This window comes from Myotis myotis, unplaced genomic scaffold (genome assembly GCF_014108235.1).
Source record: "Myotis myotis isolate mMyoMyo1 unplaced genomic scaffold, mMyoMyo1.p scaffold_m19_p_3, whole genome shotgun sequence".
In the NCBI taxonomy this organism is placed as follows: Eukaryota; Metazoa; Chordata; class Mammalia; order Chiroptera; family Vespertilionidae; genus Myotis; species Myotis myotis.
Window position 1 is genome coordinate 208,390,152 of NW_023416335.1, and position 18,143 is coordinate 208,408,294.

Genomic DNA, 18,143 nt, shown 5'->3' on the forward strand with positions numbered 1-18,143 from the left:
ATTTGTTTTTCTCCACACCTCTCAGCCTTCCAGAACCACAGGTTTAATGTGGCAGCCTACAAATGGTGTATGATTGGTGTCTTTTGTCTGGTGCTTTGTCAGAAAATACTGGAAACAATCTGCTGGGAACTCAGTAGGAACTCAGTAAATAATATGTGGATAGTTCTCCTGTTAAATATGATTTTAAAGAAAAGTCTTTTTAAATAACTAAGAAAGCCCTAGTGGGTTTGGCTCAGTGGATAGAGCGTCAGCCTGCAAACTGAAAGGTCCTAGGTTCGATGCCCAAGTTATGGGCTCTATCCCCAGTGGGGGACTTGCAGGAGGCAGCCAATCCATGATTATCTCTCATCATAGATGTTTCTGTCTCTTTCTCCCTCTCCTTCCTCTCTGAAATCAATAAAAATAAATAAAAATAAATAAATATTACTAGGAAAGTATGCAAGTAGAAAAAAATCTGGATGATTTGTTTGAAATTTGTATTCATTTTATAGGTCACAGATTTTTAGCACCTTATGGAGCAAAATGTGAAGTCAGATTTGATCCCCTCCCCCAAACAGAATTATATTCTAAAATTATGAATTATTATTAATTATACCCTTATTATTAAGGCTAGCAGGAAGATCTCAACCATATTCTAAATCTAAGGAAAGTGTTGTATTTTAATACAGGATGTAAACTCTTTAAGTTGATCATAAATATGTTGATATCCAAGACAGCACATAGGTTTTCTCTGGTGGTGGTGAGGTCGGGGTGGAGGGGAGTGTCAGAGACACATTTACAAAGCTGAGGAAAGCTATAGAAATTATCTTGGGCGGGGGGGCGGGGCAGCAAGGGAAGGAGGATATATCTAGCTCTCATCCGCACACCCCTTTACACAGAATTTCCATTGGTCCATGGATCCCCGGAGTCCATCCATATATCTTTGACAGGAAAAATTTCCTTTATTTGGAGTTTTGTCTTTTTCCCCCTGAGCCTTATAAAGCTTTGAGAAGAGCTTTCGCACATTATCTCATTTGATCTGGCTGTGATCTTTGAGGTGGACAGACCGCATATTTTACCTCTCGTTTTGCAGAGTGGGAAAAGTAAAGCTCGAGGTTAAGCCACTTGCTATAGGTAACTTTGCTAATGTCTGCCAAGATTGTACCACGGCTGGTAAGCTGTAGCCTTGGCCTCCTACTGCACTGGTCTGGGCACAGCATTCTGGAGACGCAGGAGACCTTTCTGGGACTGCTGGAAATCTGAATTCTGGCTCTACTGGAAATGACCTGTGTGACTTTGAACAAGACGTTATAACCACTCTGGGCCTCAGTTTCCTTCTTGGTCAAGTGTGAGGTTAGACCACGTGTTCTCTAAAGCTCTGTGGGTTCTGTTGCAAACTACCTACTCCCACTGGGTCTGAGAACAGAAATGACCTTTTCTACGATAGATGGCAAGACCTTTCAACCCTTCCCTGTAGGTCATAAGAGCTGGCGTCCAATTCCTGATGGGTTCCTTTGCAATATCCAAATCCTGTTAGAAACTATAAACATCAATAGCGCTTTGATGGCCTGTTTGTGTGTCGTTCTGCTGGTTGCTTCATTTTCCTGCAGGGCTGACTGTCTCACAGCGATTTTGCTCTAACGCTGCTCTGCATCATACAGACATAACACGCTATTTTATTATCCCTCTTGGGTAGTTAAGGGTATAATATGGAAATAAATCATGTTGATGGACTTATTTTGGGCTGATAGACCTTACCCTTCTGAAAAGGATATTTCTCTTGAAGGACCCAAACCTTCCACCTGATTTTTCATTATTAAGAGTTATTTTTATATTTCCTTAATATCCCTGAAATGTGCTTGGAAACTTGAGACTCATGAGAGGCCCTGCAGAGCTGAATGCAGAAGCCCTGCGACAGGAACGATGTGATCAAGCTTTTGGAGGTATTTGGAGAATCTTTGAGTCAGTATAATTAGGACAAGTTTGTATGTTAACATTTGTTTCAGATTTATAAAAAGTGTCCATAGCATATGCTGCCAAGTACACAAAATCCATGATATAGTCCCAGTTTAATTCTGAGTCTCTCCGGGAAACTAAAACAAGCAGGAAATTCTTATGTTCCATATGTCAGGAAACTAGGGTTTTATAACAGCAATTGTCAAAAGTGGAACTGCAGAACCAAGGGTCTGCTGCACATTACAGGACCTCCCCCCCCCTACCCCCTCCCGCCCTGCGCTCTTGGCCTCTGGATTCATCCAAGCCAGATACCGCCAGCATGGACAAGATGCTACCTCAATAACCAGGAAGCTGGCAATCTTTATTCATGATTATCAGCTGATGATAAGAAGTTGGGGGCCCTGTTTCTCAATCATTTTGCTCTTTCAATTTTCTAAAAGAGCTTCAGGCTGGCAAATGGCATTATATCAACTTTTTACAGAGAAGTACATAATTTGCTCCATGTCAGGCCATTGGACTGTGGGAGGTAATACTGTCCGGGGATGAGAGTGACGGAGCATGAACTTAGTCCCATGTTTTGTATTCTATTCTCAGCTCCTGGATGACTCAGGGTGCCCCATCCACTCCTCTGTGCTTGAGTGAAATTACACCATTCTTTAACCTGCTACCTAAGAGACTTAGGAAGAGACAGGCATTGTTACCTCAAAAGCATTTTTATGTCTTTGATATAAATATCAGTATTTCATTTATAAAATGCATAACATGGTGCTTTCTTATGCAAACAAACCCATTTGTGGAATTTCTGTCTCCGACACCAATAGTGTTAAGTAGACTACTAATTCATTTTATAAACCAGAAACTGTGTGGTGCTGCGACTTGACACTTGGTACCCTGTAACTACCCAAACAAAGGAGGAAGTCTGAAGTCAAAGACTCCCCAGCTGGAGAGTAATTCCCAAGACCTGCACCAAGCGAGACAGAGCTTTTAGAGTGTAAACTCTGTTTTTCTCCAGCATGGAGACACAAGTTTTACTTTAAAATGCAAAATGTAGGGAGAAGTAAGTTTTACTACACAGCCATCTCTGTCAGCTTGCATTCTTTTATAAAGTGAAGGTTCAATTAGGTGTTATTATCATCAAGAGAGCGCGCTGTAATGCTTTGTCGTGTAGACGCTGTAAAAAATTACCTGTCTGGTTACTTTAATTCATCTTTGGCTCCCCAGTCTCTAATTCACTGTACCCAGATGTACTGAGAACATTGAGGGTAATAAAAACAAAAACAAAATGGTGTCCTTTTCCCCAAGGAACTAACAAGCTATTAGGGAAACTGGGACAAACAGAAGAAAATGCTACTGCAGTGCAGAACTCACGATGAGGAGATAGCAGGGTAAGTGGCTCAAGGCGGGGCTTTGTAGAGAGGGCTTCCTGAAGGAGGTGCACCTGCAGGCAGAGGGGGATGGCTTGCCGAAGAGGCAGAAATACATCCACAGATTTGCACATTTCAAGAAAATCATAGGAGGAGCAGGGTCTTCTTCACTGAAGATCTGTTTATTTTGCAAATGACAGAATTTAGAAGGCTCTCATGATTTCTCCCCCCCTCTCCCCCCCGTGGGGATCTAGAAATTAAACTTCTGCCACTGGAAACTGTACCTTAAGCTCTTCTTCCAGAAAGACTGCTCTTCTCTCATTTCCAATGATGCCCCTCTCTAAGTCTTACCTTTCAAACACAAATATCCTTCAGCATGATGTGGTTTTACATGCTGTCTTCATCTTAAGTGTTCATCTCTGTCAGACATCAGTTTAAGGCCCCTCCTACACCCTAGTGCCCGGAACGGTTCAGAGTGCTCCAGGAGTAGTCTGACAGATGCAGAACACCAGGGAGTAGTATACTCCCTTGATGTATACCTTATCCTTCTCTTAATATGGCCCAAGATTGCATAAGCCTTTTGGGCATTCATGTCACACTGCTGACTCATAGTGAAATTGTGGTCAACGAAAAACCCATGAGTTCCCATGTACTACTATTAAGTCAGATCTTGATTCTGTACCTAGGCACAGAGGTTTAAGTGTAGAGAAATTTATCCCTTTTATACTTAATCATATCGGTAACCCCCTATCAAAATATTTCAGAGCTGGCATATTAGTTCTCCTCCCCTCAGGTGAGGGTGTACTTATTTGCTATGAGGGCATAGCTAGTCTCTTGCTGGGTCCCTGGAAGAGGCCGTCAAAGGGTCAGTATCTCCTTCCTGTGGATAAATTGTCTGCAACCCTGCACAGATCTACATCTTTAGACAAACTAGTGAGCCTTAACCTTCCTTACTGTAAAATAGGAGCAAATAGGAATGGTTATTTACTTCCCAAGGATACACAGCAAAGATGTCTACAAAACTTGGAGGAAAAGTTACTCAGAGGCCATATATATGAGAGGAAGAAATTTTTATTTTAAGCTCTTGGCAGCTTTCAGAAGATTTGATTTTCCTTATCACTTCAGTATACAGTAAATAACATTCATTTTTTGCAACTGGCTTAAAGTTACAATTGAGTTATCTGATTTGGGGCTGCAGTAACATCATGTGATATCAGTATAATTTCAGTGGACAATTTTTTTGTAATTTGTGTAAACACCACAAGGTGTATCTGTTGTATTGCAAGGCTCTGTTTCAAGCAGTGGTTCTCAACTTTCCTAATGCCGCGACCCTTTAATACAGTTCCTCATGTTGTGGTGACCCCCAACCAAATTATTTTCGTTGCTACTTCATAACTGTAATTTTGCTACTGTTATGAATCGTAGTGTAAATATCTGATATGCCGGATGTATTTAGGCGGCCCCTGTGAAAGGGTCGTTCGACCCCCAAAGGGATCGCGACCCACAGGTTGAGAACCGCTGGTTTATAGTGATTCTCCTCTCTCCATCCCCTCCCCCACCCCCATCCTCACCCCTAGCCTCTTCCGTTAGTAAAACAAGAGCTACGAAGACCTTGAAGTTTAGGTTTTCATCAGACTTTTGGAAACCTCTAAAAGTCTTGCCAAACTAGCGTAGCAGTTCATAGGTTTTCATTTCTAGCCAAAGCAGAGAACTCACAGGTAACTTGTATAATATTTATAATTTTAAGCTAATAGAAATGTCACATTTCAGAACACATTCCTATGAGCAGTTTCATTTATTATAGAAAGGTACAGGGAACATCCAGGTTTTTCTCTTTTTTTAAAAAAATGTTTTATTGATTTTCTAAAGAGAGGAAGGGAGAGGGATAGAGAGTCAGAAACATCCATGAGAGAGAAACATCGATCAACTGCCTCCTGCACACCCCCAACTGGGGATGTGCCCACAACCAAGGTACATGCCCCTGACCGGAATGAACCTGGGACCCTTGAGTCCGCAGGCCAATGCTCTATCCACTGAGCCAAACCGGTTCTGGCCATCCAGGTTTTTATAATCTGCCATTCTAATGCAAATTTTAAGGTTGCTCTCGTGACCTTGAAATCATTAAGATTCAACCCCCTCTCCACCCCTCCCCAGTGATTCTGTTTAGGGTCTTGCTATTCAATGTGAAATCTGGGGATCAGTAGCATTGACACCACCTGGGAGCTGCTTAGAAGTGAGGATCCCAGACCCTGCCTCTAGCCTACCGAATCAGAATCTTAATTTTCAAAAGGTTCCCCTGGTGATTCTTATGCACAATAAAATCTGAGAACTGACCTAGGCTGAAGGGATTTCGTCCCACTTTACCCATTATCTACACTGTGTTGTGATACAAAACTTACAAAATTCCATTTGGTGCTTACTAAGAGTTTAGAGTTGTTAGTAACATTTTACCAGATTTAAATATTCTGTATACATCTAGCTGTTTCTCAAATATATAACTGGCTCTAAAATACTCTTGCCTTTCTGGGTTCTTATAGAGCAGAAGTTTTCAACAGAGGGTGATTTGGACAACCCCTCCCCACCCCCAGGGGTATTTCCCAATATCCCCACCCCATAGAGACATTTTGGTCGCCACAATTGAGTGGAAGGGGGAGTTGTCACTGGCACCTGGTGGGTAGAGGCCAGGAATACTACTCAGGATCCTATCATGCACTGGACAGTCCCCACAACAGAGACCTAACCAGCCCAAAATGTCCATAGTAATGAGGTTGAGAGGCCCAATGATGGAGGTGTATGGTCTGCAGAGAAAGAGTCAGATGTGCAGCCATGCGTAACAGAATGCCGTAGGAAAATGGAGCCATGTGCCACGTCATGGTATGGCCAGGCAAAGAGCAAATAGATTGACAGCTGCCTGAGCGATGATGGTGGGGCCTTGGAAGGAAGGGGGTGGAAAATCCAGCCATGGTGAGAGGAGACATCAGGACAGATAGAAGGTAACCAGTTTACACAAAGACAGACAACTTTAGGTAACAGGCTGGGCTCAGAGGCTGCACACAGGGAGGTGTGGGCTGGAGAGACACAAGGCTCCTAGCGGGGATACTAGGTCTGAGCCCATACCCAGTCTCATGTGAGACCTGGAGAACAAGAAAGGATTTCAAGTGTTAGCATAGGAGTACACGGTGGATTTCAACTGCAGTAAGATGTGGACTTGGGGGCAAGGCAGAGTCCCACTTGCTAAAATTGGGACACCCCAGAGCCAGGCCAGCAGCAGGGGGTGAGCTTCTTTAATCCCTCCCAATGGAGAAGTGCTTCATGTTGTGTTTGCAGTGAGGTTCACTTGCAGGGAGAGGTCAAGTGCTTCCAGCTATGGAGATAGGAGGGCGAGAAGCAATCTAGGTGCTGACACTGGCTGCTGAAAAATCACAGGATCAGGCCTGGAATAGAACTTGAGAGTGTCTTCAGGTTATTTTGCTACTGCAGGGCCCCTAAATCATTTTGGAAAGATTATCTACTCTTCAAGTATAAAATTTCCAGAGAAAGATTTGTTAAGGATGCGTGTTGATGCCTAATCCAATCTAAACCAAGACTTGTGCGTTCTAACCCTGAATCCCCGTCCTGGGGTGTAATGTAGTTGACTCTCTTATCCTACCCTGCACGCAGGGTGCTTTCTGACACTCGGTGATGGTAAGTAACACACTGCCTCCACAGCTGCCAGGCCCAGGCTGCCCTGCTCTGGGCTGAAGAATCTCAGTTCCATTAGCGTGTCACCTTGAGTCTCTGCCCAACCTCTTATCCCTTCCTTATTCTCCAGGCGCTCTCCAAGTTTTGTCTGCTTATGATAGTCACCACCAAAATGTATTTATTAAATACATGCTGTGTGTAGACAGCCCTTTGACCGTGGAAAGCAAAGAAGGGAAAATACAAAAGGATAGACATGGTTTGGTTGGTTTTTATTAGTCTCTTCTCTCTCCAAGGAGTTGTCAATCTTTGCCAAATTCATACACTCGTTGGAGCAGTAGTCCTTAGGCTAAGTTCCATTGGGATATTTTGATTGTTCTTGCAAATGCTTTCACTGTGGCCCTCACCTAAGGACAATAGAGTTCACTATCATAAAAAGTAGCTCTGATGTGAATTTAGCTCCAAATAAAAAAGATAAATGCATTTGCTCCGTACCAGAGAAGGCATTAGACTGCCGTGTGAATTTCGTTTCAAATGAGTTGCAAAACCAGTTCTTTTCCACAGAAAGGGATTTATTCAACAGAATTCATTCACTTTGCTACAACTGGATTCATTCCATTTCACATCATGTCTCTAAGTAGAAAAGGAAACTGATTTGCAGCAGCTAAAAGGATATGTAGATACATCCAACGTCAGTAAGATTATGCCAACTAGATTACAACCATCATGCTGGGCCAATTGTTTTAGTTTCTGTAAAGGAGTTGCAAAAGTGCACTCCTTCAGTATGTGGGCTGAGAACAGCTTATCAAAGTTACAATAGATTGGGGATGTGGTAGAATGAGAGAGCGCACAGATGTGCAAAATGAGATGAGTGTTCTGCCCCTTCCTGGGGCCAGAACCACTCGTCCACTCCTCAGTGTTACAAAAGACTGTTCATTTTGTCTTATACCCATGTTCTAAAAGCCACCATTTCAGATTTTTGAATTGTGTTTCGTATGGCTCTGTTCAAGGTACGCACCCAACCCCGCTTGTGGTTAAGCAGGTACTGGCTGTGGGCTCATTGTGTGCTCAGCACTGTGCTAAGTACCACCTGGTAATGGGCCTCCACCCTCCACTCACTCCATCCTCCACTCTGCTACACACCGTCTTTTCTGCATCAGTCTCCATTTCCACAGACACCATCTCTTCAGCTTCCCGCGGCTCTCAGTCTCTATCTTGGGAGCCTTCCTTTCATTTCTCCTGAATTGCTGGCTTTATTCTCGCTTTCACTTCTAACACAAGAAAGCTATTCATGGAAATTTTTCTGATTTCCATAGCTAGTAGTTTCTGTAACTAGTAGTTACTTTCAAAGGAAATAGCTTGTGGAGAAAAAGCAACTGGGTGATATATTAAAATTCAGTAAGACTGGGTAGCACAGTTGAAAAAGATAATTGGAGAATTTGAGGCACTGACCCCTCCATGGGTAAGCTAGAGGCCTTCAACATTCCTCACAGCCAAAACACGCTCCCTCCACTGAGAACACATGCTCTGTTCCAAGGACCGAGCCTTATTCTTGCTTGAGCTCCCCATCCCTCACTTAGTCACCTCTCAAAATCCCAGCAACCTTCAAGGGCAAGCCCCAAAACTTGCCCTTTCCCCAGCTCTTCCCCAGACAGGATTCATCTTTTACTCCCCAGCACTCATGTTAGTCTGTGGTAGAATTATTTATGTGGGTATTGATCTCCCTGAATTGACTGTGACCTGCTGAAGGGCATCTGCCAGGCCCTCCCCTCCCTCTGTGAGTAACAGCTCACAGTGGAGTGGCCAGAGGATAAAGGAGAAAACTCCAAGGACCAAAAATGTCCACAAAAAGGTTTTCTTCCCAGAGGCTGGGCTCAGATATGGAAATGTCCTTGGGTGAGCAAAGACCCCTCTGAAATGGAGCAGGGCCTAGTCAGCAGACTCATAAAAACCCCTTGAGTGGTGGGTACAGGGAAGCTTCTATTTCTTCTTCGCTTTTCTGTACCTTTAAACACTCTCTGTTTACAATGGTCATAAAAAGACCCCATCCTATTTAAAAATGAGTGAGTTGAGTAACTTGCACTGTAACTTGATTTTCAGCCTAAAGGTTTCCCTGTAGTTTCAATCACAAAAGCCACCCTTTGCTTCCCAGCTTCATTGTATGTACCTACTGGATATGGTACCCCTTGAACTTGTTAGTTCCTTCACACAATGCCAGTTACAAAGAACTCCTTGCGCAGGGCGTGGGGCTCTTAGAAGATGAAAAGTTCCACTTTTTAGCACATTTTAAAAAATCCTTCAGCTGATTTAATATTTTAATACCTTCTCTTTGGCAGAGCAATAGTTATTTTTAGGAATCATCTCTGAACCAATGAGCCATTTAACTATTGCCAAGTGCATAATAAGTGCTCAATAAATATTTTTAAATAAATTAGAATGATATGCACTTCTGAACGAAAGACAACTTGAGTCCTTTAAAGCAGAACACAATGGGTAGAGTTTCCAATTGCTGGTCTTTATGTCCATTAGAAATTATAGAAAAATGGGAAGTTGGGTGGGGGGGATCAGACACTGTTATGGAAACTGCATGAATGATTTAGCAGATTGTAATTTTGTTTATAGTGACTTGATACACAATTATTTGAGGTTTTTATTGTCATCCTGGATTAAAGCTGTGTTGTTACTATAATAGATGATTGGCCCGAAGCCTTCCTCCAGTGCCAGACTCTCTAGCACCGCTTCTGTTCTCCCATCAACAGCCCAGGGTCCCCCGCCCCCCAAAACTCTGTGGGATGCAGTCCTGGCACAGACCCCTAACCTCAAACTCCAGCCAACTTTTCTACAATGCACTTTCTCCCCTTCACCTGCCGGATGCTTCTTGTTCTCAGACATTACACCCTGAAATTGGGGCTTTCAGTGAGTTAAAAAGGGAAATACAGAATTACCTGGCTCTATCAGTGTTTTAAGTACGTATTCTTGTAGACTGAAATGAGAGCTTTGTACAAAACCACTTGAATTCTTTTCTTAAGATATGCTAATTTTTCTCTCTCTTTGATTGAACTGTTGACCTTCTAGATACATGACTAGTTATTACCTCAAGTATGTTTGGAACTATTCTCACCCTAACCATTCAAAAATGTAATTAGCATGAAGACATTATTGTAGGAGCACATCACCTTGGGCTAGGATCTTATTAGAGAGCACAAATTGAGTGGAATTAAGCATGCTCCGGTGCTTTAAAAAAAAAATCTCCGAGAAAAATTGGTGGCGTTGGAAGAAAAGTTAAAATTAACGCTTTTGTGAGCCCTCTCTTGCTCATACATTTGGTTTGTATAAGAATCCAAACGTAGAGAGGGTTGTGGTTCTGTTTGAAAAATGAAAGCAACTCTGTTTTCTCAGAACTCGGCTTTTACGATGGGGCTGCTGTCACAGTTCTAGGTCAACCAAAACCCAAATAATACATTTTAGAGCTCAAGCTTTTCCCCCCAAGAAACGCATAGCATTTTAAGACATCATCCCACTTATCCTCGCAACAACAGATGCAATAGAGAACGGCTGTCCTCTGGGAGATAATTAACAAGCAGGGGAAACTGAGGCCCAGGGAGGTGCAATCACTCGGGTACACGCGCTCCTGCTTGAACATTGCCCATCTCTTCCACCGTGGAAGGCGCTCTTTATTTTCTGATTGAAAACCATGTCGGGCTGCCTGCTCAGTGATTTCAGTACGTAGTCCGGAGTTTGGGGCTAATCCCAACTGTTATGAAGCCGTATATGAATAATAATGAAGCTCTTCATTCCTGGGATCGCAAAGTGACCATTTCTAGTTCATTCCAGGGCACTTTGGATGCCCCAGTGGGGCCCTAAATGATGGGAACTTTCAAGAGAGCTCTTGCCTGATTCTGTCATTCACCTCATGTGTGAGTCTATAATGTGTTTCGGTGCACAGAGATGTGTCACATAAACAATAATTTCTCCTTCTTGTACTAACGTTTTCCCCTAATTGCAAAAGTATTTCTGACCTGAATTTATTCTTGTCGTGTCTGTGTGTGCAAGCAGAATCTTGTTCGTCTTTACAATATATTAATAATGTATTAATTAGCTTCCCAGTGCTGCCCAAACAAGGAACAGAAAGAATTGATCTAAATCATGAAACATGAAACAAAGCTAACACTTTGTTAATTTTATTTTAAGGACAGTCTCAGCATTAGGCAGTGTGTCAAAATGTAGGCCTATTTTTGAGCGAAGATAACAGAAAACACTGCTCAATTAATAAAACATTTGTTTAACACCTACTGTGCACAAACTCTGAGAAGCAAAAGAGGCAAAGACAAATAAATTGGCTAATTTCATTTTATAGTCCTAGTTAAAAGGCAATCAAGGGCAAGGTAATATGTGTTTTGATTTAGTGTCAAATTAGCTTACATATATCAGATGGAACCATATGAAATTGACAATGTCTGACAGTTTTTTACCAAAAGAAGTGGCAATTTCATGATTCAACCTAATATTAAGATACCCTTGTCATGCTGTACCGGCTCCTAAAACATTAATACTGTTCGTTTTCTTTCTATTTTTAAAATTAAATGATTCATTTCAAGTTGAAGCTGTCATTATTAGACAATCAATAGAAAGTAAATACAGGTCAGCGTTTTTCATATTTATTTTTGTAGACTCAAAAATAATATATATTTTGTAGGTTTAAAGTTTTCTATTATATCAGATACTTTTGTTTATTTGACATAGAGTCATGCATCAGCCTGCTCCTGGTTCTTCATGTGTGATGTTCCCCAGCTTGGTTTCTCGTGCCATTTCTTTAGTGATTTCCATTCAGAACTGGCATCGCTCTTCCCTTCGTTTCTGCAGAGATGTTTGCTTGTAGAACACTCCATTTATTTGGGAGATTAAATCCAACATCCGGTCTACCAGTCAGGTTACTGAGAAATCAGAACAGCTCACCATATGTATATTCCACTAAATATGTTCTTCTAGTTCCATCGACATTTAACAATTATTTACCAGACACCTATTTTGCACAAGCCATGGAGTCAGTCCTCTGCCGAATATGAAGTTGTGTAAACAAAAATGTATGTATTAATATAAATACAAATGTAGTACTGACTATATAGACCAGGCACTGTCCCAAGTACTTGACAAGCATTCCTCTATTTAACACTGCCCAAGGGGGTAGATTCCATTGTTATATTCATTTTAAAGATGAGGAAAACTGAAGCCAGAGAGGTTAAGTGAGCTTTTAGAACCCAAACACTTAACCAAGACACCAACAAATTACCTGGTTATTGTGGGAACCCCAATGCTAGAAAGCGAGTGCTTTTCCCAGGCCATGAACTAAAAGTCTGACCAGTTAACAATGCCTCCTACTGCCCTAAATATCAGCCAGGCCAACTTGTGTACAATGTCAGCACACACTTGAGCCTATCCCACTGGGTTTACTCCCAGCTCAGGACACGAAGACACACCCTAGTGAGGCCCCTGACACTCACTGGGACACAGGCCACAGGCACTGACCAGGGCATTCTTGCAGAGTCACATCCTACCCCAAATCTTATCACAACCCTGCCGGAGGTCAGGCACTATCAAGAAAATGTTCACGCATCTTCCCGTTATGCCCAAGGTGTGAACACAGATAACATATCTAAATTCGAAGAAAATCAACAGACATCATCTCAGTCAACCTGAAAAGTTAGTGACTCATTCACAGCCTTTTCACAGGGCTCCTGCCCAGCCACCCGGTTCTCCTGTACCAGCCTCCGGGCCTCCCACAGCCCGCATGCAGCTCAGCGCTTGATCACTCTCTGCCGCTGAAGCTGATCGGGTGAGCGTTGCCTTCCTTTTGTACAGGCATCTGAGTTGCTAAGCAAGCTGCCGCTTGTCTGTGCCAACAGCGACCCCACTGCTTCGGTCCCCGAGGCAGGCTAAATTAGGTCGCCTTGGAAAAAACAACAAGGAATAAGATGCTGGCTTTTCAGCCCCCAAGAGTAAAATCCATCACTCTGAAGATAAAATCATAACATCTAAATTTGACCCGATTTATGTCAGGTCTTGTAAATACAGGCACACATGTGGATGCTTAAACCATGTATGCTGACTGCTAAAAACAACACAACACACTGTCTTATTAGAAAGATAAGAGCTGGCAGGCCAGCTCACCAGAATAAAGGAAAATGGGCACTCTAACTTTACACACACACACACACGTGGCTGTAGTGAAGTCCACAAGACAGTTAGTTGCTCTGGCAATGACGGGCAAATAATGTTTTCAAGGATTTTCGTGTTAAATTTAAACTAGTCCCATGAACTTACTTACTTTCACGAGCTTAGCTTTAGGCCTCCACCCTCAGATAGAGGTCTGGCATCGATTTCAGCCTCTAGGAAGGCAGTGGGTCAGAGCAAAGGCTCAGGAGCCAGGCAGCCCTGGCTGGGATTTCATGGCTACCAATTTCCAGCTGTGCATCCAGGTAAGTTACTTAACCACACGGTGCCTCCATTTCCTCACCTGTAAAATGAACTCACATGGGTTTGTTATGAAGATTTGATGAAATAAATGGTAAAGTGTTGAGAACAATACCTGGTTCGGAGTAAGCCCGGGATTGATTTGTTTTAGTAACTTGAAATGGGCTTACATACCCCAGTTAGGAAGCCTTGAGTTCTGTTCTGTTTTTAACTTTAATCTTTGTAGCAGTTCAATCTCATTTCTTCTTTTTCTATGTACGTGCAGAAGGAGGATGGCTAGTCGTCCTTGGAGTACAAGCTTTCAATAAAAGCCTTTATTAAGTTTCTTTTCTGCATTAAATGATCCAGATTACGTAGTGGTTCTGTTTTACATGTTTTGATCATTTATTTGAACTTCTCAACCATCTCCAGATTTATAGTGCATGCAGAAATATTGTCTAAGCAATTTGGTTTTGAAATTCCTTATCATTTGTATCCATTAACTCAAATGTTTAAAATCCATTGTTCATAAGATCAAAGTTAAGTTCTTTACCATATTGGTAGGTTGGCTTTATTCTGTCATATTGCCATAATCACCTAATTTTCAAATGCATAGTTCAGCACAAGCTGAACCAGAGAAACCATAGGTCATTCATTCATTCATCAAATATTTATTGAGGGTCTACTATATGCCAGGCCCTGTGCTATGTTTCAGTTATAAATAAGACACTTCCGTCTGGTTTGTGTGGTTCAGTGGATTGAGCGTCATCCTATGCACCAAGAGGTCACTGTTTGGATTCCCAGTCAGGGCATATGCCCGATTGCTGACTTGATCCCCAGTAGGGGGTGTGCAGGAGGCAGCCAATTGATGTTTCTCTCTCACTGGTGTTTCTCTCTCCTCATCTCCCTTCCTCTCTCTCTAAAATCAGTAAAAATATAACAAAAAAGACACTTCTTACTTGAAGGAGCTTACAGCTTGGGAGGGAAGACGCGGAAGTAAACAGACCACTGCAAACGTCCGCCATTAGATGCTGTACTTGAAATGAGAAGGTGTCAGGATAACCCTGGGAGAGAAGGGAGGGAGAAAGCAGCCCTGCGTGGTGGGAACAGCAAGGCTACACAGAGAAGATGACTTTTGAACCGTACGAAAGAATGACAAGGATTGAGAGGAAAGATGGAAGAGAGTATTCAGGGAAGAAGCAGTCATTTGCATATTGTTTGGCCAGGGAACCTTCGAAGACACAGGTATGAGGGGCCCAGGATCTAGGAAGGATGCAGAGATACAAAGCTTCCTAGGTTAGCTGGGGCCAGGCCGGTAGCGACCAGACCTAGAAGCCTGAGCTCCATCCTGCAGGTATGAGGATCCAGGGGAGGGTGTGTTTACAAATCACTCTGGAAGTAATGACGAGCGGACACTGGAGGCATTTGAGCCTAGAAACAGAAGTGGGCTGCTGGGGTAATGGAGAGAGATTATGAAGCCTGCGCTAAGGAAAGGGTGATGGAAACGAGAGTCGATTTAAAAGATAGGGTTTAAAGACTCAGGAGAGAGGGCTGTCGGATTTGGGGAAGAGGGAAGAATCCAGAAGGAATTCCAGGTTTCCTATGCGTGAGAGCCATGACACCATATAGTGCCATCATGGCACGAATACAAGTTGGCACAAATCCTTCTAGAAATGCTCCTTGAAGATGTAGGTCCTGTTGAAAGTCCATAGGTATTGCCAATATCACATGCAAAGAGCAATATATTTCTTACTATTTATTCTTTTTAAAATACCCATTAATATATGTGATATACATGAGTTAAGATAATACTTATCTGGGAGTCTTCATTTTTTAATTGTCTGGAAATTAGTTTTCCAAGTACGATGTTAGCATTAGTTCGTTCTCTATGCCTGACATATATCTATTTGTTTACTTATTTCTTATCTATCTCCCCCCAGCTGAAAACAAGCTCCATGAGGTCAAGGACTTTGCCTCTTTTCTTCACATCTCCATCCTCAGCACCTAAAATGGTGTTTGACTCGTGATGGGTAAAAAGAAACAATCCTGGCCTTTGCTAATGAGGAAAGAAAAGAGAAAAAAAATTGGATTTAAAACAGTTTTTCATGAACAGATCCAATTTGCAAAAATGGAACTGAAGTTTAAAAGCTATTTTTCTTCCTGAAGCTCTACTTCTGGGAAAATCATAGTGCCAGCTTAGACGGTGGTTTTAACTGTCCGGTTACAAATGCTGTGCAGTTGTACGATTGGCAAAGCTCAGCTTCCTTCAGTGCTGTTGGATCAGTAAGGAAGTGGTGATTTTCCTTATTGATTTAATGCCAGTTCCTCTTTTGTGAAAAATCCCATGTGCTGCTCAATGAAACATGGATGATAAAAACTGAACATCGGGTTCAGACTTAAGTAAGTCACTCGTGTTCCTCTCTAGTCAGGTGATGCTAAACCGTTTCTACTTTCAGTCTGCAGTGTTCAGCATTTTCCCCTTTAAATTTAGCAGAGTGATTATTCCCCCTGGTGGGATGCACATATGCTCCCTTTGATCTGTGAAATAGCTCATTCCTGGATGAACTTTAAGCTCCAAAGTAACGCATATAAAATACTGTTTATGAATCGTGGGAGAAATGTTTCACAATCGCATTACTCCAAATGGTTGCACCAAACCACTCTCTCCGAGGATCCTTTTTGTTTTTATCCAAGAAGAGAGAAAAAGAACTTGAGGCCACAGCACTATGATAACAATAATAATCATACTTCCCATGGATTTTACTCCGCAGGCTCGTATAGGCTGCAATGTAGGAAACGTATCATCAGCGAACACTTACTGTGAGCAGGACACTGTGCCAAGTGTATAGACTCCCAAGAGGGGTGAGGCACAGTTCCTGTCTCTGGGCTTACAAATTAGCTGGGGAGGTACGACCAAACCACAAAGTAAAATCAATAGTCACAAATGAACGGCATGGCCAGTAAGTGCCACACAGGGTTCAGAGGAGGCTAGATGTCTAGACAGCATTCATAGAGGAGATGGACTGGAATTTGACCGGGACCTTTAGTGGGGGGTCTGGAATGACAAAAGGTAGAGAGGTGGGAACATTTATGGATTCCATTGCCAGGAGTCCCATCTGGCTGAGGTGGAGGTTGTGGCAGGTAAGGAAGGGGATGGGTTGGGGATGGCCTTGAATGCCACTCTAAGGACTTTGGGCTTGATTCTGTAAGTCAACTGGAATCATTGAGTGTTTGAGCAAAAAGAATATGAGCTAAACAATGTTACACAGAAACTAGACCAAGCAGGGATCTGTGCTATGAATTTCATTGGGGGCTTTCAGAATTGAGATGAGACCTCGGCCCAGGCTGGGGACAGTAGGATACCTCCATCCTGCGGTACATTTCTGTGAATGCTTCTTAGGGATTCCTATAAAATTGTGCTCAGTGTGCCTAACTGCCTCCACACTCCAAGACCACCTGATACTGTGATATTATCATGTGCTGCAAAGAGCTTTGTGATTTGTACATAGAACAGACTCAGGGTGTGGCCTATGTGCAGACTTCAGAATCCAGGCAACTTCCAGTATAAAAGCTGGGAGGAATCTTGGAGCCTGCAAAGTCCATCTCCTCAGCTGACCTATACAGAAGCCGGCCCTTGCCCAGTTCCCATGCTCGTCGGGGACAGGTCCAGGCAGGACCAGATGTCCTTACTGCACTCCAGCAACGCGTCCAGCATGGTCCAGATTCTGCTTTGAGATGTGTGTGTGTACAGATTCTGGCAGAATCCAGAAGAAGTTTTTGGCCCCCTCACTGAGATAGTTGAAGTTCCTTTCCTTTACTCCCCCCAGACCCCCATTCCAATCCAGTCCTCACCCGAGCCCCCACTTCACTTCTGCCAACTCCCTGCCTCTATGCTTTCCTACAACACCTCTGCCTTCTAGTTCTCTGCTCACTCCCGGTGGTTTCTCTGGCCTGCCATTAATTGTGTTGTCTTCTTTGTCTGGAACTTTTTAAGGCCCCAGCTTAGGCCTCACCACCTTCAGGAAATGTCCCCTGGCCTCAACCCCTCCCCTAGATATACTAAGGTCTCCCTCCAAGGAGCTCCCACACTACTTGCACGGAGTTCTGTCTCTATGTCTCCATGATGTGTTATCCTCTGTTGATGGGCCTGCCTCCCATCCTTCAACTGTGAGCTCCTGGAGGGCAGGAACTGTGGCTCTGCATCACTGAACACCCCGTATCTAGCCCAGGGCCTGGCACACACTAGGCATTTAAAGGTCTGATGAATGAATGAATGAATGGCATTTGCCTTCATGGTGCATTCATTCACTTAATAAATACTTATTGAGCAATTACTTATAATCAGCACCTCAGTAGTCACACTTACATGTCAAAATATACCAATGCACTCAAGCTCCAAATTATGCATGCATCAATTATGCTTCTAGAGCAGCCGTTTGAAATGAATAAAACTAAAAAAAAAAAAGACCGTACTCTTTTATGTAATGATGTTTACTTTGAATTTATATTAGTTCACACAAACACTCCATCCATGCTTTTGTTCCAGCCCTCCGGTCCAGTTTAAGAACCCATTGTGGCCCTTGAGTCAAAAAGTTTGCCCACCCCTGCTCTAGAGGGTTAGCATGCACACGCAGCAGGGACTGCGTGCATAACCACACATACCAGAGCTAGCAAATGCAGAAAACTGTGCCAGATGTCCCTGAAATTTACAAAGAC

At 42.9% G+C, this 18,143-nt stretch overlaps 1 protein-coding gene across 1 annotated transcript in view; it reads left to right on the forward strand.

The window, feature by feature from the left end:
* Positions 1-18,143, forward strand: part of GRAP2 (GRB2 related adaptor protein 2) — a 71,960-nt gene that overhangs the window by 5,104 nt on the left and 48,713 nt on the right. The gene's annotated exons all lie outside the window — the stretch shown is intronic.